Below are 26,316 nucleotides of genomic sequence, written 5' to 3'. Positions count from 1 at the left end.
AATATTTTCGGGGCCGTCCAAGCTTCCATCGAAAATATTTTCGGTGCCGGCCGAGATCCCGTCGAAAATATTTTCAGAGCCGGCCGAGCCGCCGTCGAAAATATTTTAGGCACCGGCCGAGCTTCCATCGAAAATATTTTTGGTGCCGGATGAGACACTGACGAAAATATTTTCGGTGCCGGCTGGGCCCCCAGCTAAAATATTTCCGGTGCTGGTCAGAACCTTGTCAAAAATATTTTCTGGGCCGGCCGAGATCCCGTCGTAAATATTTTTGACGCCGGCCGAGCTTCCGTTGAAAATATTTTCGGTGCCGGCCGAGGCCCCGTTGAAAATATTTTCGGTGCCGGCCGAGCTCCAATCGAAAATATTTTCGGTGCCGGCCAAGATCCCGTCGAAAATATTTTCGGAGCCGGCCGAGACCCTGTCGAAAATATTTTCGGGGCCGTCCGAGCTCCCGTCGAAAATATTTTTGGCGCCGTTCGAGGTCCCGACGAAACTATTTTCGGGGCCGTCCGAGCCTCCGTCGAAAACATTTTGGCACCGGCCAACAGGCCGTCGAAAATATTTTTGGTGCCGGCCGAGCCCCCGTTGAAAATATTTTCGGTGGCGGCCGAGCTCCAATCGAAAATATTTTCGGTGCCGGCCGAGATCCCGTCGAAAATATTTTCGGAGCTGGACGAGACCCCGTCGAAAATATTTTTGGTGCCGGCCGAGATCCTGTCGAAAATCTTTTGGATGCCAGCCGACCTCCCGTCGAAAATATTTTCGGTGCCAGCTGGGCCCCCGTCGAAACTATTTTTGGCACCGGCCAAGCCGCCGTCGAAAATATTTTCGGCGCCGTTCACGGTCCCATCGAAAATATTTTCGGCACCGGTCGAGGTACTGTCGAAAATATTTTCGGGGCCGTCCGAGCTCCCGTCGAAAATATTTCTGATGCCGGACGAGCTTCCGTCGAAAATATTTTAGGCACCGGCCGAGATCCTGTCGAAGAGATTTTCGGCACCGGTCGAGGTACTGTCGAAAATATTTTCGGAGCCGGCTGAGCCGCCGTCAAAAATATTTTCCGCACCGGTCAAGGTACTGTCAAAAATATTTTCGGTGCCGGCCGAGCTCTCATCGAAAATATTTTCGGCACCGGACGAGGTACTGTCGAAAATATTTTTGATGCCGGCCGAGCTTCCGTCGAAAATATTTTTGACGCCGCCCGAGCTTCCGTTGAAAATATTTTCGGTGCCGGCCGAGATCCCGTCGAAAATATTTTCGGAGCCAGCCGAGACCCTGTAGAAAATATTTTCGGGGCCGTCCGAGCTGCCATCGAAAATATTTTCGGCGCCGTTCGAGGTCCCGTCGAAACTATTTTCGGGGCCGTCCGAGCCTCCGTCGAAAACATTTTGGCACCGGCCAACACGCCGTCGAAAATATTTTTGGTGCCGATCGACCCCCGTTGAAAATATTTTCGGCACCGGTCGAGGTCCTGTCGAAAATATTTTCGGAGCCGTCCGAGCTCCCATCGAAAATATTTCTGACGCCGGACGAGCTTCCGTCGAAAATATTTTCGGCGCCGTTCGAGATCCTGTCGAAGATAGTTTCGGTGCCGGCCGAGCTCCCGTCGAAAATATTTTCGGCGCCGTTCGAGATCCTGTCGAAGATAGTTTCGGTGCCGGCCGAGATCCCGTCGAAACTATTTTCGGGGCCGTCCGAGCCTCCGTCGAAAACATTTTGGCACCGGCCAACACGCCGTCGAAAATATTTTTGGTGCCGATCGAGCCGCCGTTGAAAATATTTTCGGTGCCGGCCGAGCTCCAATCGAAAATATTTTCGGTGCCGGCCGAGATCCTGTCGAAAATCTTTTGGATGCCAGCCGACCTCCCGTCGAAAATATTTTCGGTGCCAGCTGGGCCCCCGTCGAAACTATTTTTGGCACCGGCCAAGCCGCCGTCGAAAATATTTTCGGTGTCGTTTGCGGTCCCGTCGAAAATATTTTCAGCACCGGTCGAGGTACTGTCAAAAATATTTTCGGGGCCGTCCGAGCTCCCGTCGAAAATATTTCTGATGCCGGACGAGCTTCCGTCGAAAATATTTTAGGCACCGGCCGAGATCCTGTCGAAGATATTTTCGGCACCGGTCGAGGTACTGTCGAAAATATTTTAGGCACCGGCCGAGCTTCCATCGAAAATATTTTCGGTGCCGGATGAGACACCGACGAAAATATTTTCGGTGCCGGCCGGGCCCCCATCTAAAATATTTCCGGTGCTGGTCAGAACCTTGTCGAAAATATTTTCGGGGCCGGCCGAGCTCCCGTCGAAAATATTTTTGGTGCCGGCCGAGATCCCGTCGAAAATATTTTCGGAGCCGGCCGAGCTGCTGTCGAAAATATTTTCGGCACCGGTCGAGGTCCTGTCGAAAATATTTTCGGGGCTGTCCGAGCTCCCGTCGAAAATAGTTTTGACGCCGGCGGATCTTCCGTCGAAAATATTTTCAGTGCCGGCCGAGATCCCATTGAAAATATTTTCGGAGACGTCCGAGCTTCCGTCTAAAATATTTTTGGTGCCGGCCGAGATCCTGTCGAAAATCTTTTGGATGCCAGCCGAGCCTCCGTCGAAAATATTTTCGGTGCCAGCTGGGCCCCCGTCGAAACTATTTTTGGCACCGGCCAAGCCGCCGTCGAAAATATTTTCGGCGCCGTTCGCGGTCCCGTCGAAAATATTTTCGGCGCCGTTCGAGGTCCCGTCGAAACTATTTTCGGGGCCGTCCGAGCCTCCGTCAAAAACATTTTGGCACTGGCCAAGACGCCGTCAAAAATATTTTTGGTGCCGTCCGAGCCCCCGTCGAAAATATTTTCGGAGCCGGCCGAGCTGCCGTCGAAAATATTTTCGGAGCCGGCTGAGCCGCCGTCAAAAATATTTTCCGCACCGGTCAAGGTACTGTCAAAAATATTTTCGGTGCCGGCCGAGCTCCCATCGAAAATATTTTCGGCACCGGACGAGGTACTGTCGAAAATATTTTTGATGCCGGCCGAGCTTCCGTCGAAAATATTTTTGACGCCGCCCGAGCTTCCGTTGAAAATATTTTCGGTGCCGGCCGAGATCCCGTCGAAAATATTTTCGGAGCCGGCTGAGCTGACGTCGAAAATATTTTTGCCACCGGTCAAGGTACTGTCAAAAATATTTTCGGGGCTGTCCGAGCTCCCGTCGATAATATTTTTGACGCCGGACGAGCTTCCGTCGAAAATATTTTCGGTGCCGGCCGAGACCCCGTCGAAATTATTTTCGGTGTCGGCTGAGCCGCCGTCGAAAATATTTTCCGCACTGGTCAAGGTACTGTCAAAAATATTTTCGGTGCCGGCCGAGCTCCCATCGAAAATATTTTAGGCACCGGCCGAGATCCTGTCGAAGATATTTTCGGCACCGGTCGAGGTCCTGTCGAAAATATTTTCGGGGCCGTCCGAGCTCCCGTCAAAAATATTTCTGACGCCGGACGAGCTTCCGTCGAAAATATTTTAGGCACCGGCCGAGATCCTGTCGAAGATATTTTCGGCACCGGTCGAGGTACTGTCGAAAATATTTTCGGGGCCGTCCAAGCTTCCATCGAAAATATTTTCGGTGCCGACCGAGATCCCGTCGAAAATATTTTCGGAGCCGTCCGAGCTCCCGTCGAAAATATTTCTGACGCCGGACGAGCTTCCGTCGAAAATATTTTTGGTGCCGGCCGAGATCCTGTCGAAGATAGTTTCGGTGCCGGCCATGCTCCCGTCGAAAATATTTTCGGTGCCGTTCGAGATCCTGTCGAAGATAGTTGCGGTGCCGGCCGAGCTCCCGTCGAAAATATTTTCGGCGCCGTTCGAGGTCCCGTCGAAACTATTTTCGGGGCCGTCCGAGCCTCCGTCAAAAACATTTTGGCACCGGCCAACACGCAGTCAAAAATATTTTTGGTGCCGTCCGAGCCCCCGTCGAAAATATTTTCGGAACCGGCCGAGCTCCCGTCGAAAATATTTTCGGAGCCGGCTGAGCCGCCGTCAAAAATATTTTCCGCACCGGTCAAGGTACTGTCAAAAATATTTTCGGAGCCGGCCGAGACCCTGTCGAAAATATTTTCGGTGCCGACCGAGATCCCGTCGAAACTATTTTCGGGGCCGTCCGAGCCTCCGTCGAAAACATTTTGGCACCGGCCAACAGGCCGTCGAAAATATTTTTGGTGCCGGCCGAGCCCCCGTTGAAAATATTTTCGGTGGCGGCCGAGCTCCAATCGAAAATATTTTCGGTGCCGGCCGAGATCCCGTCGAAAATATTTTCGGAGCCGGACGAGACCCCGTCGAAAATATTTTTGGTGCCGGCCGAGATCCTGTCGAAAATCTTTTGGATGCCAGCCGACCTCCCGTCGAAAATATTTTCGGTGCCAGCTGGGCCCCCGTCGAAAATATTTTTGGCACCGGCCAAGCCGCCGTCGAAAATATTTTCGGCGCCGTTCGCGGTCCCGTCGAAAATATTTTCGGCACCGGTCGAGGTACTGTCGAAAATATTTTCGGGGCCGTCCGAGCTCCCGTCGAAAATATTTCTGATGCCGGACGAGCTTCCGTCGAAAATATTTTAGGCACCGGCCGAGATCCTGTCGAAGAGATTTTCGGCACCGGTCGAGGTACTGTCGAAAATATTTTCGGGGCCGTCCGAGCTTCCATCGAAAATATTTTCGGTGCCGGATGAGACACCGACGAAAATATTTTCGGTGCCGGCCGGGCCCCCATCTAAAATATTTCCGGTGCTGGTCAGAACCTTGTCGAAAATATTTTTGGTGCCGGCCGAGCTCCCGTCGAAAATATTTTTGGTGCCGGCCGAGATCCCGTCGAAAATATTTTCGGAGCCGGCCGAGCTGCTGTCGAAAATATTTTCGGCACCGGTCGAGGTCCTGTCGAAAATATTTTCGGGGCTGTCCGAGCTCCCGTCGAAAATAGTTTTGACGCCGGCGGATCTTCCGTCGAAAATATTTTCAGTGCCGGCCGAGATCCCATTGAAAATATTTTCGGAGACGTCCGAGCTTCCGTCTAAAATATTTTTGGTGCCGGCCAAGCCGCCGTCGAAAATATTGTCGGCGCCGGTCGCGGTCCTGTCGAAAATATTTTCGGCACCGGTCGAGGTATTGTCAAAAATACTTTCGGTGCCGGCCGAGCTCCCGTCGAAAATATTTTTGACGCCGCCCGAGCTTCCGTTGAAAATATTTTCGGTGCCGGCCGAGATCCCGTCGAAAATATTTTCGGAGCCTGCCGAGACCCTGTCGAAAATATTTTCGGGGCCGTCCGAGCTCCCGTCGAAAATATTTTCGGCGCCGTTCGAGGTCCCGTCGAAACTATTTTCGGGGCCGTCCGAGCCTCCGTCGAAAACATTTTGGCACCGGCCAACAGGCCGTCGAAAATATTTTTGGTGCCGGCCGAGCCCCCGTTGAAAATATTTTCGGTGCCGGCCGAGCTCCAATCGTAAATATTTTTGGTGCCGGACGAGATCCCATCGAAAATATTTTCGGAGCCGGACGAGACCCCGTCGAAAATATTTTTGGTGCCGGCCGAGATCCTGTCGAAAATCTTTTGGATGCCAGCCGAGCCCCCGTCGAAAATATTTTCGGTGCCAGCTGGGCCCCCGTCGAAAATATTTTAGGCACCGGCCGAGCTTCCATCGAAAATATTTTCGGTGCCGGATGAGACACCGACGAAAATATTTTCGGTGCCGGCTGGGCCCCCATCTAAAATATTTCCGGTGCTGGTCAGAACCGTGTCGAAAATATTTTCGGAGCCGGCCGAGCTCCCGTCGAAAATATTTTTGACGCCGGCCGAGCTTCCGTCGAAAATATTTTCAGTGCCGGCCGAGCTCCCGTCGAAAATATTTTCGACGCCGCCCGAGCTCCAATCAAAAATATTTTCGGTGCCGGCCGAGATCCCGTCGAAAATATTTTCGGAGCCGGCTGAGACCCTGTCGAAAATATTTTTGGTGCCGTCCGAGCTCCCGTCGAAAATATTTACGGCGCCGTTCGAGGTCCCGTCGAAACTATTTTCGGGGCCGTCCTAGCCTCCGTCGAAAACATTTTGGCACCGGCCAACAAGCCGTCGAAAATATTTTTGGTGCCGGCCGAGCCCCCGTTGAAAATATTTTCGGTGCCGGCCGAGCTCCAATCGTAAATATTTTCGGTGCCGGCCAAGATCCCATCGAAAATATTTTCGGCACCGGTCGAGGTATTGTCAAAAATACTTTTGGTGCCGGCCGAGCTCCCTTCGAAAATATTTTCGGCACCGGACGAGGTACTGTCGAAAATATTTTTGATGCGGCCGAGCTTCCGTTGAAAATATTTTCGGTGCCGGCCGAGATCCCGTCGAAAATATTTTCGGAGCCAGCCGAGACCCTGTCGAAAATATTTTAGGCACTGTCGAAAATATTTTTGATGCGGCCGAGCTTCCATCGAAAATATTTTCGGTGCCGGATGAGACACCGACGAAAATATTTTCGGTGCCGGCCGGGCCCCCGTCTAAAATATTTCCGGTGCTGGTCAGAACCTTGTTGAAAATATTTTCGGAGCCGGCCGAGCTCCCGTCGAAAATATATTTGTCGCTGGCCGAGCTTCCGTCGAAAATATTTTTGGTGCTGACCGAGATCCCATCGAAAATACTTTCGGCACCGGTCGAGGTCCTGTCAAAAATATTTTCGGGGCTGTCCGAGCTCCCGTTGAAAATAGTTTTGACGCCGGCGGATCTTCCGTCGAAAATATTTTCAGTGCCGGCCGAGATCCCATTGAAAATATTTTCGGAGACGTCCGAGCTTCCGTCTAAAATATTTTTGGTGCCGGCCGAGATCCTGTCGAAAATCTTTTGGATGCCAGCCGAGCCTCCGTCGAAAATATTTTCGGTGCCAGCTGGGCCCCCGTCGAAACTATTTTTGGCACCGGCCAAGCCGCCGTCGAAAATATTTTCGGCGCCGTTCGAGGTCCCGTCGAAACTATTTTCGGGGCCGTCCGAGCCTCCGTCAAAAACATTTTGGCACTGGCCAACACGCCGTCAAAAATATTTTTGGTGCCGTCCGAGCCCCCGCGGAAAATATTTTCGGAGCCGGCTGAGCCGCCGTCAAAAATATTTTCCGCACCGGTCAAGGTACTGTCAAAAATATTTTCGGTGCCGGCCGAGCTCTCATCGAAAATATTTTCGGCACCGGATGAGGTACTGTCGAAAATATTTTTGATGCCGGCCGAGCTTCCGTCGAAAATATTTTTGACGCCGCCCGAGCTTCCGTTGAAAATATTTTCGGTGCCGGCCGAGATCCCGTCGAAAATATTTTCGGAGCCAGCCGAGACCCTGTCGAAAATATTTTCGGGGCCGTCCGAGCTGCCGTCGAAAATATTTTCGGCGCCGTTCGAGGTCCCGTCGAAACTATTTTCGGGGCCGTCCGAGCCTCCGTCGAAAACATTTTGGCACCGGCTAACACGCCGTCGAAAATATTTTTGGTGCCGATCGACCCTCGTTGTAAATATTTTCGGCACCGGTCGAGGTCCTGTCGAAAATATTTTCGGAGCCGTCCGAGCTCCCATCGAAAATATTTCTGACGCCGGACGAGCTTCCGTCGAAAATATTTTCGGCGCCGTTCGAGATCCTGTCGAAGATAGTTTCGGTGCCGGCCGAGCTCCCGTCGAAAATATTTTCGGCGCCGTTCGAGATCCTGTCGAAGATAGTTTCGGTGCCGGCCGAGATCCCGTCGAAAATATTTTCGGCGCCGTTCGAGGTCCCGTCGAAACTATTTTCGGGGCCGTCCGAGCCTCCGTCGAAAACATTTTGGCACCGGCCAACACGCCGTCGAAAATATTTTTGGTGCCGATCGAGCCGCCGTTGAAAATATTTTCGGTGCCGGCCGAGCTCCAATCGAAAATATTTTCGGTGCCGGCCGAGATCCCGTCGAAAATATTTTCGGTGCCAGCTGGGCCCCCGTCGAAAATATTTTTGGCACCGGCCAAGCTGCCGTCGAAAATATTTTCGGCGCCGTTCGCGGTCCCGTCGAAAATATTTTCGGCACCGGTCGAGGTACTGTCGAAAATATTTTTGATGCCGGCCGAGCTTCCGTCGAAAATATTTTTGACGCCGCCCGAGCTTCCGTTGAAAATATTTTCGGTGCCGGCCGAGATCCCGTCGAAAATATTTTCGGAGCCAGCTGAGACCCTATCGAAAATATTTTCGGGGCCGTCCGAGCTGCCGTCGAAAATATTTTCGGCGCCGTTCGAGGTCCCGTCGAAACTATTTTCGGGGCCGTCCGAGCCTCCGTCGAAAACGTTTTGGCACCGGCCAACAGGCCGTCGAAAATATTTTCGGAGCCGGACGAGACCCCGTCGAAAATATTTTTGGTGCCGGCCGAGATCCTGTCGAAAATCTTTTGGATGCCAGCCGAGCCCCCGTCGAAAATATTTTCGGTGCCAGCTGGGCCCCCGTCGAAAATATTTTTGGCACCGGCCAAGCCGCCGTCGAAAATATTTTCGGCGCCGTTCGCGGTCCCGTCGAAAATATTTTCGGCACCGGTCGAGGTACTGTCGAAAATATTTTCGGGGCTGTCCGAGCTCCCGTCGAAAATATTTCTGACGCCAGACGAGCTTCCGTCGAAAATATATTAGGCACCGGCCGAGATCCTGACGAAGATATTTTCGGCACAGGTCGAGGTACTGTCGAAAATATTTTCGGGGCCGTCCAAGCTTCCATCGAAAATATTTTCGGTGCCGGCCGAGATCCCGTCGAAAATATTTTCAGAGCCGGCCGAGCCGCCGTCGAAAATATTTTAGGCACCGGCCGAGCTTCCATCGAAAATATTTTTGGTGCCGGATGAGACACTGACGAAAATATTTTCGGTGCCGGCTGGGCCCCCAGCTAAAATATTTCCGGTGCTGGTCAGAACCTTGTCAAAAATATTTTCTGGGCCGGCCGAGATCCCGTCGTAAATATTTTTGACGCCGGCCGAGCTTCCGTTGAAAATATTTTCGGTGCCGGCCGAGGCCCCGTTGAAAATATTTTCGGTGCCGGCCGAGCTCCAATCGAAAATATTTTCGGTGCCGGCCAAGATCCCGTCGAAAATATTTTCGGAGCCGGCCGAGACCCTGTCGAAAATATTTTCGGGGCCGTCCGAGCTCCCGTCGAAAACATTTTGGCACCGGCCAACACGCCGTCGAAAATGTTTTTGGTGCCGGCCGAGCCCCCGTTGAAAATATTTTTGGTGCCGGCCGAGCTCCCATCGAAAATATTTTCGGAGCCGGCCAAGCCGCCGTCTAAAATATTTTCGGCGCCGGTCGCGGTCCCGTCGAAAATATTTTCGGCACCGGTCGAGGTACTGTCGAAAATATTTTCGGGGCTGTCCGAGCTCCCGTCGAAAATATTTCTGACGCCGGACGAGCTTCCGTCGAAAATATTTTCGGTGCCGGCCGAGCTTCCGTTGAAAATATTTTCGGTGCCGCCCGAGATCCCGTCGAAAATATTTTCGGAGCCGGCTGAGGTCCCGTCGAAAATATTTTTGACGCCGGCGGATCTTCCGTCGAAAATATTTTCAGTGCCGGCCGAGATCCCGTTGAAAATATTTTCGGAGCTGTCCGAGCTTCCGTCTAAAATATTTTTGGTGCCGGCCGAGATCCTGTCGAAAATCTTTTGGATGCCAGCCGAGCCTCCGTCGAAAATATTTTCGGTGCTAGCTGGGCCCCCGTCGAAACTATATTTGGCACCGGCCAAGCCGCCGTCGAAAATATTTTCGGCGCCGGTCGCGGTCCCATCGAAAATATTTTCGGCACCGGTCGAGGTCCTGTCGAAAATATTTTCGGAGCCGTCCGAGCTCCCGTCGAAAATATTTCTGACGCCGGACGAGCTTCCGTCGAAAATATTTTCGGTGCCGGCCGAGCTCCCGTCGAAAATATTTTCGGCGCCTTTCGAGATCCTGTCGAAGATAGTTTCGGTGCCGGCCGAGCTCCCGTCGAAAATATTTTCGGCGCCGTTCGAGGTCCCGTCGAAACTATTTTCGGGGCCGTCCGAGCCTCCGTCAAAAACATTTTGGCACCGGCCAACACGCTGTCAAAAATATTTTTGGTGCCGTCCGAGCCCCCGTTGAAAATATTTTCGGTGCCGGCCGAGCTCCCATCGAAAATATTTTCGGAGCCGGCCAAGCCGCCGTCTAAAATATTTTCGGCGCCGGTCGCGGTCCCGTCGAAAATATTTTCGGCACCGGTCGATGTATTGTCAAAAATACTTTCGGTGCCGGCCGAGCTCCCTTTGAAAATATTTTCAGCACCGGACGAGGTACTGTCGAAAATATTTTTGATGCCGGCCGAGCTTCCGTCGAAAATATTTTTGACGCCGCCCGAGCTTCCGTTGAAAATATTTTCGGTGCCGGCCGAGATCCCGTCGAAAATATTTTCGGAGCCAGCCGAGACCCTGTCGAAAATATTTTTGGTGCCGGCCGAGCCCCCGTTGAAAATATTTTCGGTGCCGGCCGAGCTCCAATCGAAAATATTTTCGGTGCCGGCCGAGATCCCATCGAAAATATTTTCGGAGCCGGATGAGACCCCGTCGAAAATATTTTTGGTGCCGGCCGAGCCCCCCGTTGAAAATATTTTCGGCGCCGTTCGCGGTCCCGTCGAAAATATTTTCGGCACCGGTCGAGGTACTGTCGAAAATATTTTCGGGGCCGTCCGAGCTCCCGTCGAAAATATTTCTGACGCCGGACGAGCTTCCGTCGAAAATATTTTAGGCACCGGCCGAGATCCTGTCGAAGATATCTTCGGCACCGGTCGAGGTACTGTTGAAAATATTTTCGGGGCCGTCCAAGCTTCCATCGAAAATATTTTCGGTGCCGGCCGAGATCCCGTCGAAAATATTTTCGGAGCCGTCCGAGCCTCCGTCGAAAACATTTTGGCACCGGCCAACAAGCCGTTGAAAATATTTTTGGTGACGGCCGAGCCCCCGTCGAAAATATTTTCGTTGCCGGCCGAGCTCCAATCGTAAATATTTTCGGTGCCGGCCAAGATCCCGTCGAAAATATTTTCGGCACCGGACGAGGTACTGTCGAAAATATTTTAGGCACCGGCCGAGCTTCCATCGAAAATATTTTCGGTGCCGGATGAGACACCGACGAAAATATTTTCGGTGCCGGCCGGGCCCCCGTCTAAAATATTTCCGGTGCTGGTCAGAACCTTGTTGAAAATATTTTCGGAGCCGGCCGAGCTCCCGTCGAAAATATTTTTGACGCTGGCCGAGCTTCCGTCGAAAATATTTTTGGTGCTGACCGAGATCCCATCGAAAATATTTTCGGCACCGGTCGAGGTCCTGTCAAAAATATTTTCGGGGCTGTCCGAGCTGCCGTTGAAAATAGTTTTGACGCCGGTGGATCTTCCGTCGAAAATATTTTCAGTGCCGGCCGAGATCCCGTTGAAAATATTTTCGGAGCCGTCCGAGCTTCCGTCTAAAATATTTTTGGTGCCGGCCGAGATCCTGTCGAAAATCTTTTGGATGCCAGCCGAGCCTCCGTCGAAAATATTTTCGGTGCCAGCTGGGCCCCCGTCGAAACTATTTTTGGCACCGGCCAAGCCGCCGTCGAAAATATTTTCGGCGCAGGTCGCGGTCCCTTCGAAAATATTTTCGGCGCCGTTCGAGGTCCCGTCGAAACTATTTTCGGGGCCATCTGAGCCTCCGTCAAAAACATTTTGGCACTGGCCAACACGCCGTCAAAAATATTTTTGGTGCCGTCCGAGCCCCCGCGGAAAATATTTTCGGAGCCGGCTGAGCCGCCGTCAAAAATATTTTCTGCACCGGTCAAGGTACTGTCAAAAATATTTTCGGTGCCGGCCGAGCTCCCATCGAAAATATTTTCGGAGCCAGCCGAGACCCTGTCGAAAATATTTTCGGGGCCGTCCTAGCTGCCGTCGAAAATATTTTCGGCGCCGTTCGAGGTCCCGTCGAAACTATTTTCGGGGCCGTCCGAGCCTCCGTCGAAAACATTTTGGCACCGGCCAACACGCCGTCGAAAATATTTTTGGTGCCGATCGACCCCCGTTGAAAATATTTTCGGCACCGGTCGAGGTCCTGTCGAAAATATTTTCGGAGCCGTCCGAGCTCCCATCGAAAATATTTCTGACGCCGGACGAGCTTCCGTCGAAAATATTTTCGGCGCCGTTCGAGATCCTGTCGAAGATAGTTTCGGTGCCGGCCGAGCTCCCGTCGAAAATATTTTCGGTGCCGTCCGAGCCCCCGTTGAAACTATTTTCGGGGCCGTCCGAGCCTCCGTCAAAAACATTTTGGCACCAGCCAACACGCTGTCAAAAATATTTTTGGTGCCGTCCGAGCCCCCGTTGAAAATATTTTCGGTGCCGGCCGAGCTCCAATCGAAAATATTTTCGGTGCCGGCCGAGATCCCGTCGAAAATATTTTCGGAGCCGGACGAGACCCCGTCGAAAATATTTTTGGTGCCGGCCGAGATCCTGTCAAAAATCTTTTGGATGCCAGCCGAGCCCCCGTCGAAAATATTTTCGGTGCCAGCTGGGCCCCCGTCGAAAATATTTTTGGCACCGGCCAAGCTGCCGTCGAAAATATTTTCGGTGCCGTTCGCGGTCCCGTCGAAAATATTTTCGGCACCGGTCGAGGTACTGTCGAAAATATTTTCGGGGGCCGTCCGAGCTCCCGTCGAAAATATTTCTGACGCCGGACGAGCTTCCGTCGAAAATATTTTAGGCACCGGCCGAGATCCTGTCGAATATATTTTCGGCTCCGGTCAAGGTACTGTCGAAAATATTTTCGGGGCCGTCCGAGCTTCCATCGAAAATATTTTAGGCACCGGCCGAGCTTCCATCGAAAATATCTTCGGTGCCGGATGAGACACCGACGAAAATATTTTCGGTGCCGGCCGGGCCCCCGTCTAAAATATTTCTGGTGCTGGTCAGAACCTTGTCGAAAATATTTTCGGGGCCGGCCAAGCTCCCGTCGAAAATATTTTCGGAGCCGGCCGAGCCGCCGTCGAAAATATTTTAGGCACCGGCCGAGCTTCCATCGAAAATATTTTCGTTGCCGGAAGAGACACCGACGAAAATATTTTCAGTGCCGGCCGGGCCCCCGTCTAAAATATTTCCGGTGCTGGTCAGAACCTTGTCGAAAATATTTTCGGGGCCGGCCGAGCTCCCGTCGAAAATAGTTTTGACGCCGGCGGATCTTCCGTCGAAAATATTTTCAGTGCCGGCCGAGATCCCGTTGAAAATATTTTCGGAGACGTCCGAGCTTCCGTCTAAAATATTTTTGGTGCCGGCCGAGATCCTGTCGAAAATCTTTTGGATGCCAGCCGAGCCTCCGTCGAAAATATTTTCGGTGCCAGCTGGGCCCCCGTCGAAACTATATTTGGCACCGGCCAAGCCGCCGTCGAAAATATTTTCGGCGCCGGTCGCGGTCCCGTCGAAAATATTTTCGGCGCCTTTCGAGGTCCCGTTGAAACTATTTTCGGGGCCGTCCGAGCCTCCGTCAAAAACATTTTGGCACCGGCCAAGACGCCGTCAAAAATATTTTTGGTGCCGTCCGAGCCCCCGTCGAAAATATTTTCGGAGCCTGCCGAGCTCCCGTCGAAAATATTTTCGGAGCCGGCTGAGCCGCCGTCAAAAATATTTTCCGCAGCGGTCAAGGTACTGTCAAAAATATTTTCGGTGCCGGCCGAGCTCCCATCGAAAATATTTTCGGCACCGGACGAGGTACTGTCGAAAATATTTTTGATGCCGGCCGAGCTTCCGTCGAAAATATTTTTGACGCCGCCCGAGCTTCCGTTGAAAATATTTTCGGTGCCGGCCGAGATCCCGTCGAAAATATTTTCGGAGCCAGCCGAGACCCTGTCGAAAATATTTTCGGGGCCGTCCGAGCTGCTGTCGAAAATATTTTCGGCGCCGTTCGAGGTCCCGTCGAAACTATTTTCGGGGCCGTCCGAGCCTCCGTCGAAAACATTTTGGCACCGGCCAACACGCCGTCGAAAATATTTTTGGTGCCGATCGAGCCCCCGTCGAAAATATTTTCGGAGCTGGACGAGACCCCGTCGAAAATATTTTTGGTGCCGGCCGAGATCTTGTTGAAAATCTTTTGGATGCCAGCCGACCTCCCGTCGAAAATATTTTTGTTGCCAGCTGGGCCCCCGTCGAAAATATTTTTGGCACCGGCCAAGCTGCTGTCGAAAATATTTTCGGCGCCGTTCGCGGTCCCGTCGAAAACATTTTCGGCACCGGTCGAGTTACTGTCGAAAATATTTTCGGGGCCGTCCGAGCTCCCGTCGAAAATATTTCTGATGCCAGACGAGCTTCCGTCGAAAATATTTTAGGCACCGGCCGAGATCCTGTCGAAGATATTTTCGGCACCGGTCGAGGTACTGTCGAAAATATTTTCAGGGCCGTCCGAGCTTCCATCGAAAATATTTTCGGTGCCGGCCGAGCTCCCGTCGAAAATATTTTCGGAGCCGGCCGAGCCGCCGTCGAAAATATTTTAGGCACCGGCCGAGCTTCCATCGAAAATATTTTCGGTGCCGGATGAGACACCGACGAAAATATTTTCGGTGCCGGCCGGGCCCCCGTCTAAAATATTTCCGGTGCTGGTCAGAACCTTGTCGAAAATATTTTCGCGGCCGGCCGAGCTCCCGTCGAAAATATTTTTGACGCCGGCCGAGCTTCCGTCGAAAATATTTTTGGTGCCGACCGAGATCCCGTCAAAAATATTTTCGGAGCCGGCTGAGCTACCGTCGAAAATATTTTTGCCACCGGTCAAGGTACTGTCAAAAATATTTTCGGGGCCGTCCGAGCTCCCGTCGAAAATATTTTTGGCGCCGTTCGAGGTCCCGTCGAAACTATTTTCGGGGCCGTCCGAGCCTCCGTCGAAAACATTTTGGCACCGGCCAACACGCCGTCAAAAATATTTTTGGTGCCGATCGAGCCCCCGTTGAAAATATTTTCGGTGCCGGCCGAGCTCCAATCGAAAATATTTTCGGTGCCGGCCGAGATCCCGTCGAAAATATTTTCGGAGCCGGATGAGACCCCGTCGAAAATATTTTTGGTGCCGGCCGAGATCTTGTCGAAAATCTTTTGGATGCCAGCCGACCTCCCGTCGAAAATATTTTCGGTGCTAGCTGGGCCCCCGTCGAAACTATATTTGGCACCGGCCAAGCCGCCGTCGAAAATATTTTCGGCGCCGGTCGCGGTCCCATCGAAAATATTTTCGGCACCGGACGAGGTACTGTCGAAAATACTTTTGATGCCGGCCGAGCTTCCGTCGAAAACATTTTTGACGCCGCCCGAGCTTCCGTTGAAAATATTTTCGGTGCCGGCCGAGAACCCGTCGGAAATATTTTCGGAGCCGGCCGAGACCCTGTCGAAAATATTTTCGGGGCCGTCCGAGCTCCCGTCGAAAATATTTTTGGCGCCGTTCGAGGCCCCGTCGAAACTATTTTCGGGGCCATCCGAGCCTCCGTCGAAAACATTTTGGCACCGGCCAACAGGCCGTCGAAAATATTTTGGTGCCGGCCGAGCCCCCGTTGAAAATATTTTCGGTGCCGGCCGACCTCCAATCGAAAATATTTTCGGTGCCGGCCGAGATCCCGTCGAAAATATTTTCGGAGCCGGACGAGTCCCCGTCGAAAATATTTTTGGTGCCGGCCGAGATCCTGTCAAAAATCTTTTGGATGCCAGCCGAGCCCCCGTCGAAAATATTTTCGGTGCCAGCTAGGCCCCCGTCGAAAATATTTTTGGCACTGGCCAAGCTGCCGTCGAAAATATTTTCGGCGCCATTCGCGGTCCCGTTGAAAATATTTTCGGCACCGGTCGAGGTACTGTCGAAAATATTTTCGGGGCCGTCCGAGCTCCCGTCGAAAATATTTCTGACGCCGGACGAGCTTCCGTCGAAAATATTTTAGGCACCGGCCGAGATCCCGTCGAATATATTTTCGGCTCCGGTCGAGGTACTGTCGAAAATATTTTCGGGGCCGTCCGAGCTTCCATCGAAAATATTTTAGGCACCGGCCGAGCTTCCATCGAAAATATTTTCGGTGCCGGATGAGACACCGACGAAAATATTTTCTGTGCCGGCCGGGCCCCTGTCTAAAATATTTCCGGTGCTGGTCAGAACCTTGTCGAAAATATTTTCGGCGCCGTTCGAGGTCCCGTCGAAAATATTGTCGGAGCCGGCCGAGCCGCCGTCGAAAATATTTTAGCACCGGCCGAGCTTCCATCGAAAATATTTTCGTTGCCGGATGAGACACCGACGAAAATATTTTCGGTGCCGGCCGGGCCCCCGTCTAAAATATTTCCGGTACTGGTCAGAACCTTGTCGAAAATATTTTCGCGGCCGGCCGAGCTCCCGTCGAAAATATTTTTGATGCCGGCCGAGCTTCCGTCGAAAATATTTTTGGTGCCGACCGAGATCCCGTCGAAAATATTTTCGGAGCCAGCTGAGCTGCCGTCGAAAATATTTTTGCCACCGGTCAAGGTACTGTCGAAAATATTTTCGGAGCCGTCCGAGCTCCCGTCGAAAATATTTTTGACGCCGGCGGATCTTCCGTCGAAAATATTTTCAGTGCCGGCCGAGATCCCGTTGAAAATATTTTCGGAGCTGTCCGAGCTTCCGTCTAAAATATGTTTGGTGCCGGCCGAGATCCTGTCGAAAATCTTTTGGATGCCAGCCGAGCCTCCGTCGAAAATATTTTCGGTGCTAGCTGGGCCCCCGTCGAAACTATATTTGGCACCGGCCAAGCCGCCGTCGAAAATATTTTCGGCGCCGGTCGCGGTCCCATCGAAAATATTTTCGGCACCGGTCGAGGTCCTGTCGAAAATATTTTCGGAGCCGTCCGAGCTCCCGTCGAAAATATTTCTGACGCCGGACGAGCTTCCGTCGAAAATATTTTCGGTGCCGGCCGAGCTCCCGTCGAAAATATTTTCGGCGCCTTTCGAGATCCTGTCGAAGATAGTTTCGGTGCCGGCTGAGCTCCCGTCGAAAATATTTTCGGCGCCGTTCGAGGTCCCGTCGAAACTATTTTCGGGGCCGTCCGAGCCTCCGTCAAAAACATTTCGGCACCGGCCAACACGCTGTCAAAAATATTTTTGGTGCCGGTCGCGGTCCCGTCGAAAATATTTTCGGCACCGGTCGATGTATTGTCAAAAATACTTTCGGTGCCGGCCGAGATCCCGTCGAAAATATTTTCGGCACCGGTCGAGGTACTGTCGAAAATATTTTCGATGCCGGCCGAGCTTCCGTCGAAAATATTTCTGACGCCGGACGAGCTTCCGTTGAAAATATTTTCGGTGCCGGCCGAGATCCCGTCGAAAATATTTTCGGAGCCAGCCGAGACCCTGTCGAAAATATTTTTGGTGCCGGCCGAGATCCTGTCGAAAATCTTTTGGATGCCAGCCGAGCCCCCGTCGAAAATATTTTCGGTGCCAGCTGGGCCCCCGTCGAAAATATTTTTGGCACCGGCCAAGCTGCTGTCGAAAATATTTTCGGCGCCGTTCGCGGTCCCGTCGAAAATATTTTCGGCACCGGTCGAGGTACTGTCGAAAATATTTTCGGGGCCGTCCGAGCTCCCGTCGAAAATATTTCTGACGCCGGACGAGCTTCCGTCGAAAATATTTTAGGCACCGGCCGAGATCCTGTCGAAGATATTTTCGGCACCGGTCGAGGTACTGTTGAAAATATTTTCGGGGCCGTCCAAGCTTCCATCGAAAATATTTTCGGTGCCGGCCGAGATCCCGTCGAAAATATTTTCGGAGCCGGCCGAGCCGCCGTCGAAAATATTTTAGGCACCGGCCGAGCTTCCATCGAAAATATTTTCGGTGCCGGATGAGACACCGACGAAAATATTTTCAGTGCCGGCTGGGCCCCCATCTAAAATATTTCCGGTGCTGGTCAGAACCTTGTCGAAAATATTTTCGGGGCCGGCCGAGCTCCCGTCGTAAATATTTTTGATGCCGGCCGAGCTTCCGTTGAAAATATTTTCGGTGCCGCCCGAGATCCCGTCGAAAATATTTTCGGAGCCGGCTGAGCTCCCGTCGAAATATTTTTGACGCCGGCGGATCTTCCGTCGAAAATATTTTCAGTGCCGGCCGAGATCCCGTTGAAAATATTTTCGGAGCCGTCCGAGCTTCCGTCTAAAATATTTTTGGTGCCGGCCGAGATCCCGTCGAAAATATTTTCGGTGCCAGCTGGGCCCCCGTCGAAACTATTTTTGGCATCGGCCAAGCTGCTGTCGAAAATATTTTCGGCGCCGTTCGCGGTCCCGTCGAAAATATTTTCGGCACCGGTCGAGGTACTGTCGAAAATATTTTCGGGGCCGTCCGAGCTCCCATCGAAAATATTTCTGATGCTGGACGAGCTTCCGTCGAAAATATTTTAGGCACCGGCCGAGATCCTGTCGAAGATATTTTCGGCCCCGGTCGAGGTACTGTCGAAAATATTTTCGGGGCCGTCCGAGCTTCCATCGAAAATATTTTCGGTGCCGGCCGAGCTCCCGTCGAAAATATTTTCGGAGCCGGCCGAGCCGCCGTCGAAAATATTTTAGGCACCGGCTGAGCTTCCATCGAAAATATTTTCGGTGCCGGATGAGACACCGACGAAAATATTTTCGGTGCCGGCCGGGCCCCCATCTAAAATATTTCCGGTGCTGGTCAGAACCTTGTCGAAAATATTTTCGGGGCCGGCCGAGCTCCCGTCGAAAATATTTTTGGTGCCGGCCGAGATCCCGTCGAAAATATTTTCGGAGCCGGCCGAGCTGCCATCGAAAATATTTTTGCCACCGGTCGAGGTCCTGTCGAAAATATTTTCGGGGCTGTCCGAGCTCCCGTCGAAAATAGTTTTGACGCCGGTGGATCTTCCGTCGAAAATATTTTCAGTGCCGTCCGAGATCCCGTTGAAAATATTTTCGGAGCCGTCCGAGCTTCCGTCTAAAATATTTTTGGTGCCGGCCGAGATCCTGTCGAAAATCTTTTGGATGCCAGCCGAGCCTCCGTTGAAAATATTTTCGGTGCTAGCTGGGCCCCCGTCGAAACTATATTTGGCACCGGCCAAGCCGCCGTCGAAAATATTTTCGGCGCCGGTCGCGGTCCTGTCGAAAATATTTTCCGCACCGGTCGAGGTCCTGTCGAAAATATTTTCGATGCCGTCCGAGCTCCCGTCGAAAATATTTCTGACGCCGGACGAGCTTCCGTCGAAAATATTTTCGGTGCCGGCCGAGCTCCCGTCGAAAATATTTTCGGCGCCTTTCGAGATCCTGTCGAAGATAGTTTCCGTGCCGGCCGAGCTCCCGTCGAAAATATTTTCGGCACCGGTCGATGTATTGTCAAAAATACTTTCGGTGCCGGCCGAGCTCCCTTCGAAAATATTTTCGGCACCGGACGAGGTACTGTCGAAAATATTTTTGATGCCGGCCGAGCTTCCGTCGAAAATATTTTTGACGCCGCCCGAGCTTCCGTTGAAAATATTTTCGGTGCCGGCCGAGATCCCGTCGAAAATATTTTCGGAGCCTGCCGAGACCCTGTCGAAAATATTTTCGGGGCCGTCCGAGCTCCCGTCGAAAATATTTTCGGCGCCGTTCGAGGTCCCGTCGAAACTATTTTCGGGGCCGTCCGAGCCTCCGTCGAAAACATTTTGGCACCGGCCAACAGGCCGTCGAAAATATTTTTGGTGCCGGCCGAGCCCCCGTTGAAAATATTTTCGGTGCCGGCCGAGCTCCAATCGAAAATATTTTCGGTGCCGGCCGAGATCCCGTCGAAAATATTTTCGGAGCCGGACGAGACCCCGTCGAAAATATTTTTGGTGCCGGCCGAGATCCTGTCGAAAATCTTTTGGATGCCAGCCGAGCCCCCGTCGAAAATATTTTCGGTGCCAGCTGGGCCCCCGTCGAAAATATTTTTGGCACCGGCCAAGCTTCCATCGAAAATATTTTCGGTGCCGGATGAGACACCGACGAAAATATTTTCGGTGCCGGCCGAGATCCCGTCGAAAATATTTTGGACGCCGGCCGAGACCCCGTTGAAAAAATTTTCGATGCCGGCCGAGATCCCGTCGAAAATATTTTCGGTGCCAGGCGGGCCCCCGTCGAAAATATTTTCGGTGCCGGCCGAGCCCCCATCGAAAATATTTTCGGCGCCGTTCGAGTTCCCGTTGAAAATATTTTCGGAGCCGGCCGAGCTCCCTTCGAAAATATTGTCGGAGCCGGCCGAGCCGCCGTCGAAAGTATTTTCGGTGCCGGCCGGCACCTTGTCAAAAGTATTTTTGGTGCCGACCGAGCTCCCGTCGAAAATATTTTCGGTGCCGGCCGAGACCCGTTAAAAATATTTTCGGGGCCGGCCGAGCTCCCGTCTAAAATATTTTCAGTGCTGGCCGAGCTCCCATCGAAAATATTTTCGGCACTGGTCGAGGTCCCGTCGAAAATATTTTCGGGGCCGTCCTAGCTCCCGTTGAAAATATTTTTGACGCCGGCCGAGCTTCCATCGAAAATATTTTCGGTGCTGGCCGAGATCCCGTTGAAAATATTTTCGGAGCCGGCCGAGACCCCGTTGAATATATTTTCGGGGCCCTCCGAGCCTCCGTCGAAAACATTTTTGGCACCAGCCAACACGCCTTCGAAAATATTTTTGATGCCGGCCGAGCCCCAGTTGAAAATATTTTCGGTGCCGTCCGAGACCCCGTCGAAAATATTTTCGGCACCGGTCGAGGTACTGTTGAAAATATTTTCGGGGCCGTCCGAGCTCCCGTCGAAAATATTTTTGACGCCGGACGAGCTTCCGTCGAAAATATTTTCGGTGCCGGCCGAGACCCCGTCGAAATTATTTTCGGAGCCGGCCGAGATCCTGTCGAAAATCTTTTGGATGCCAGCCGAGCCTCCGTCGAAAATATTTTCGGTGCCAGCTGGGCCCCCGTCGAAAATATTTTTCGCACCGGCCAACACGCCGTCGAAAATATTTTCGGTGCCGTTCGCGGTCCCGTCGAAAATATTTTCGGCACCGGTCGAGGTACTGTCGAAAATATTTTCGGGGCCGTCCGAGCTCCCGTCGAAAATATTTCTGACGCCGGACGAGCTTCCGTCGAAAATATTTTCGGTGCCGGCCGAGACCCTGTCGAAAATATTTTCGGTGCCGGCCGAGATCCCGTCGAAAATATTTTCGGAGCCGGCCGAGACCCTGTCGAAAATATTTTCGGGGCCGTCCGAGCTCCCGTCGAAAATATTTTCGGCGCCGTTCGAGGTCCCGTCGAAACTATTTTCGGGGCCCTCCGAGCTTCCGTCGAAAATATTTTCGGGGCCGTACGAGATCCCTTCGAAAATATTTTCGGCGCCGTTCGAGGTCCCATCGAAACTATTTTTGGGGCCGTCCGAGCCTCCGTCGAAAACATTTTGGCACCGGCCAACACGCCGTCGAAAATATTTTCGGTGCCGGCCAAGATCCCGTCGAAAATATTTTCGGTGCCGGCCGAGTCCCGTCGAAAATATTTTCGGAGCCGGCTGAGCTGCCGTCGCAAATATTTTCCGCACCGGTCAAGGTACTGTCAAAAATATTTTCGGTGCCGGCCGAGCTCCCGTCTAAAATATTTTCGGTGCCTGCCGAGCTCCCATCGAAAATATTGTCGGAGCCGGCCGAGCCTCCGTCAAAACTATTTTTGGTGCCGGCCGGCACCTTTTTGAAAATATTTTCGGGGCTGGCCACGCCGCCGTCTAAAATATTTTCGGTTCCGGTCAGAACCTTGTCGAAAACATTTTCAGGGCCGTCTGAGCCTCCGTTGAAAACATTTTTGGCACCGGCAAACACGCCGTCGAAAATATTTTTGTTGCCGGCCGAGATCCCGTCGAAAATATTTTCGGAGCCGGCTGAGACCCTGTTGAAAATATTTTCGGGGCCGTCCGAGATCCCTTCGAAAATATTTTCGGCGCCGTTCGATGTCCCGTCGAAAATATTTTCGGGGCCGTCCAAGCTCCCGTGAAAAATATTTCTGACGCCGGCGGAGCTTCCGTCGAAAATATTTTCGGTGCCGGCCGAGATCCCGTCGAAAATATTTTCGGAGCCGGACGAGACCCCGTCGAAAATATTTTTGGTGCCGGCCGAGATCCTGTCGAAAATCTTTTGGATGCCAGCCGAGCCCCCGTCGAAAATATTTTCGGTGCCAGCTGGGCCCCCGTCGAAACTATATTTGGCACCGGCCAAGCCGCCGTCGAAAATATTTTCGGCGCCGGTCGCGGTCCTGTCGAAAATATTTTCCGCACCGGTCGAGGTCCTGTCGAAAATATTTTCGATGCCGTCCGAGCTCCCGTCGAAAATATTTCTGACGCCGGACGAGCTTCCGTCGAAAATATTTTCGGTGCCGGCCGAGCTCCCGTCGAAAATATTTTCGGCGCCTTTCGAGATCCTGTCGAAGATAGTTTCCGTGCCGGCCGAGCTCCCGTCGAAAATATTTTCGGCGCCGTTCGAGGTCCCGTCGAAACTATTTTCGGGGCCGTCCGAGCCTCCGTCAAAAACATTTTGGCACCGGCCAACACGCTGTCAAAAATATTTTTGGTGCCGTCCGAGCCCCCGTTGAAAATATTTTTGGTGCCGGCCGAGCTCCCATCGAAAATATTTTCGGAGCCGGCCAAGCCGCCGTCTAAAATATTTTCGGCGCCGGTCGCGGTCCCGTCGAAAATATTTTCGGCACCGGTCGATGTATTGTCAAAAATACTTTCGGTGCCGGCCGAGCTCCCTTCGAAAATATTTTCGGCACCGGACGAGGTACTGTCGAAAATATTTTTGATGCCGGCCGAGCTTCCGTCGAAAATATTTTTGACGCCGCCCGAGCTTCCGTTGAAAATATTTTCGGTGCCGGCCGAGATCCCGTCGAAAATATTTTCGGAGCCTGCCGAGACCCTGTCGAAAATATTTTCGGGGCCGTCCGAGCTCCCGTCGAAAATATTTTCGGCGCCGTTCGAGGTCCCGTCGAAACTATTTTCGGGGCCGTCCGAGCCTCCGTCGAAAACATTTTGGCACCGGCCAACAGGCCGTCGAAAATATTTTTGGTGCCGGCCGAGCCCCCGTTGAAAATATTTTCGGTGCCGGCCGAGCTCCAATCGAAAATATTTTCGGTGCCGGCCGAGATCCCGTCGAAAATATTTTCGGAGCCGGACGAGACCCCGTCGAAAATATTTTTGGTGCCGGCCGAGATCCTGTCGAAAATCTTTTGGATGCCAGCCGAGCCCCCGTCGAAAATATTTTCGGTGCCAGCTGGGCCCCCGTCGAAAATATTTTTGGCACCGGCCAAGCTTCCATCGAAAATATTTTCGGTGCCGGATGAGACACCGACGAAAATATTTTCGGTGCCGGCCGAGATCCCGTCGAAAATATTTTGGACGCCGGCCGAGACCCCGTTGAAAAAATTTTCGATGCCGGCCGAGATCCCGTCGAAAATATTTTCGGTGCCAGGCGGGCCCCCGTCGAAAATATTTTCGGTGCCGGCCGAGCCCCCATCGAAAATATTTTCGGCGCCGTTCGAGTTCCCGTTGAAAATATTTTCGGAGCCGGCCGAGCTCCCTTCGAAAATATTGTCGGAGCCGGCCGAGCCGCCGTCGAAAGTATTTTCGGTGCCGGCCGGCACCTTGTCAAAAGTATTTTTGGTGCCGACCGAGCTCCCGTCGAAAATATTTTCGGTGCCGGCCGAGACCCGTTAAAAATATTTTCGGGGCCGGCCGAGCTCCCGTCTAAAATATTTTCAGTGCTGGCCGAGCTCCCATCGAAAATATTTTCGGCACTGGTCGAGGTCCCGTCGAAAATATTTTCGGGGCCGTCCTAGCTCCCGTTGAAAATATTTTTGACGCCGGCCGAGCTTCCATCGAAAATATTTTCGGTGCTGGCCGAGATCCCGTTGAAAATATTTTCAGAGCCGGCCGAGACCCCGTTGAATATATTTTCGGGGCCCTCCGAGCCTCCGTCGAAAACATTTTTGGCACCAGCCAACACGCCTTCGAAAATATTTTTGATGCCGGCCGAGCCCCAGTTGAAAATATTTTCGGTGCCGTCCGAGACCCCGTCGAAAATATTTTCGGCACCGGTCGAGGTACTGTTGAAAATATTTTCGGGGCCGTCCGAGCTCCCGTCGAAAATATTTTTGACGCCGGACGAGCTTCCGTCGAAAATATTTTCGGTGCCGGCTGAGACCCCGTCGAAATTATTTTCGGAGCCGGCCGAGATCCTGTCGAAAATCTTTTGGATGCCAGCCGAGCCTCCGTCGAAAATATTTTCGGTGCCAGCTGGGCCCCCGTCGAAAATATTTTTCGCACCGGCCAACACGCCGTCGAAAATATTTTCGGTGCCGTTCGCGGTCCCGTCGAAAATATTTTCGGCACCGGTCGAGGTACTGTCGAAAATATTTTCGGGGCCGTCCGAGCTCCCGTCGAAAATATTTCTGACGCCGGACGAGCTTCCGTCGAAAATATTTTCGGTGCCGGCCGAGACCCTGTCGAAAATATTTTCGGTGCCGGCCGAGATCCCGTCGAAAATATTTTCGGAGCCGGCCGAGACCCTGTCGAAAATATTTTCGGGGCCGTCCGAGCTCCCGTCGAAAATATTTTCGGCGCCGGTCGAGGTCCCGTCGAAACTATTTTCGGGGCCCTCCGAGCTTCCGTCGAAAATATTTTCGGGGCCGTACGAGATCCCTTCGAAAATATTTTCGGCGCCGTTCGAGGTCCCATCGAAACTATTTTTGGGGCCGTCCGAGCCTCCGTCGAAAACATTTTGGCACCGGCCAACACGCCGTCGAAAATATTTTCGGTGCCGGCCAAGATCCCGTCGAAAATATTTTCGGTGCCGGCCGAGTCCCGTCGAAAATATTTTCGGAGCCGGCTGAGCTGCCGTCGCAAATATTTTCCGCACCGGTCAAGGTACTGTCAAAAATATTTTCGGTGCCGGCCGAGCTCCCGTCTAAAATATTTTCGGTGCCTGCCGAGCTCCCATCGAAAATATTGTCGGAGCCGGCCGAGCCTCCGTCAAAACTATTTTTGGTGCCGGCCGGCACCTTTTTGAAAATATTTTCGGGGCTGGCCACGCCGCCGTCTAAAATATTTTCGGTTCCGGTCAGAACCTTGTCGAAAACATTTTCAGGGCCGTCTGAGCCTCCGTTGAAAATATTTTTGGCACCGGCAAACACGCCGTCGAAAATATTTTTGTTGCCGGCCGAGATCCCGTCGAAAATATTTTCGGAGCCGGCTGAGACCCTGTTGAAAATATTTTCGGGGCCGTCCGAGATCCCTTCGAAAATATTTTCGGCGCCGTTCGATGTCCCGTCGAAAATATTTTCGGGGCCGTCCAAGCTCCCGTGAAAAATATTTCTGACGCCGGCGGAGCTTCCGTCGAAAATATTTTCGGTGCCGGCCGAGATCCCGTCGAAAATATTTTCAGAACCGGCTGAGCTCCCGTCGAAAATATTTTCGGAGCCGGCTGAGCCGCCATCGAAAATATTTTCCGCACCGGTCAAGGTACTGTCAAAAATATTGTCATTGCCCGCCGAGCTCCCGTCGAAAATATTTTTGACGCTGGCCGAGCTTCCGTCGAAAATAGTTTCGGAGCCGGCCGAGACCCTGTCGAAAATATTTTCGGAGCCGGCCGAGCTGCCGTCGAAGATATTTTCGGAGCTGGCCGAGCTTCCGTCGAAAACATTTTGGCACCGGCCAACACGCCGTCGAAAATATTCTCGGTGCGGGCCGAGCCCCCGTTGAAAATATTTTCGGTGCCGGTCAGAACCTTGTCGAAAATATTTTCGGGACCGGCCGAGCTTCCGTCGAAAATATTTTCGGTGCCGGATGAGACACCGACGAAAATATTTTCGGGGCCGGCCGAGATCCCGTCGAAAATATTTTGGACGCCGGCCGAGACCCCGTTGAAAAAATTTTCGATGCCGGCCGAGATCCCGTCGAAAATATTTTCGGAGCCAGGCGGGCCCCTGTCGAAAATATTTTCGGTGCCGGCCGAGCCCCCATCGAAAATATTTTCGGCGCCGTTCGAGTTCCCGTTGAAAATATTTTCGGAGCCGGCCGAGCTCCCTTCGAAAATATTGTCGGAGCCGGCCGAGCCGCCGTCGAAAGTATTTTCGGTGCCGGCCGGCACCTTGTCAAAAGTATTTTTGGTGCCGACCGAGCTCCCGTCGAAAATATTTTCGGTGCCGGCCGAGACCCGTTAAAAATATTTTCGGGGCCGGCCGAGCTCCCGTCTAAAATATTTTTGGTGCCGGCCGAGCTCCCATCGAAAATATTTTCGGCACTGGTCGAGGTCCCATCGAAAATATTTTCGGGGCCGTCCTAGCTCCCGTCGAAA

This window comes from Haliaeetus albicilla, chromosome 14 (genome assembly GCF_947461875.1).
Source record: "Haliaeetus albicilla chromosome 14, bHalAlb1.1, whole genome shotgun sequence".
NCBI lineage: Eukaryota > Metazoa > Chordata > Aves > Accipitriformes > Accipitridae > Haliaeetus > Haliaeetus albicilla.
The sequence above is the reverse complement of the archived record's forward strand: the minus strand, read 5'-3'. Positions refer to the sequence as shown.